Source organism: Penaeus monodon, chromosome 15 (genome assembly GCF_015228065.2).
Source record: "Penaeus monodon isolate SGIC_2016 chromosome 15, NSTDA_Pmon_1, whole genome shotgun sequence".
Taxonomy (NCBI): domain Eukaryota; kingdom Metazoa; phylum Arthropoda; class Malacostraca; order Decapoda; family Penaeidae; genus Penaeus; species Penaeus monodon.
In genome coordinates this window covers 7,284,477-7,284,696 of record NC_051400.1, presented here as the reverse complement: position 1 = coordinate 7,284,696, position 220 = coordinate 7,284,477, and the positions used below count along the sequence as shown (strand labels likewise).

General features: G+C 33.2%; 1 protein-coding gene across 1 annotated transcript in view; it reads right to left on the bottom strand.

Annotated features, from left to right (window-relative positions):
- Window positions 1-118: 118 nt before the first annotated feature.
- The window catches only part of LOC119581719 (nuclear factor interleukin-3-regulated protein-like), a gene marked incomplete in the record, with an annotated part of 10,582 nt that continues 10,480 nt past the window's right edge, over window positions 119-220 (bottom strand). The window contains 1 exon segment of the mRNA XM_037929844.1: window positions 119-220.

The following is a 220-nucleotide window of genomic DNA, read 5'->3' as shown; positions in this document are numbered from 1 at the left end:
AATGGCAATTCAATTTACTTTAAATTGTGACTTATTTTTTTCAACTTTGGCTTAGCTTGCTTTTGGCAGGTGCAGCAAGTTCCAAATCATAGTAGACAGGGGTTTATAAAACGATAGATGCAAGAGGATCACAAAACATATAATTTCTAATGGCACAAAAGTATTTACAGTCTGTATATGTTCAGAGAAAATACATAGGTACAATCTGCTTGACGTATAC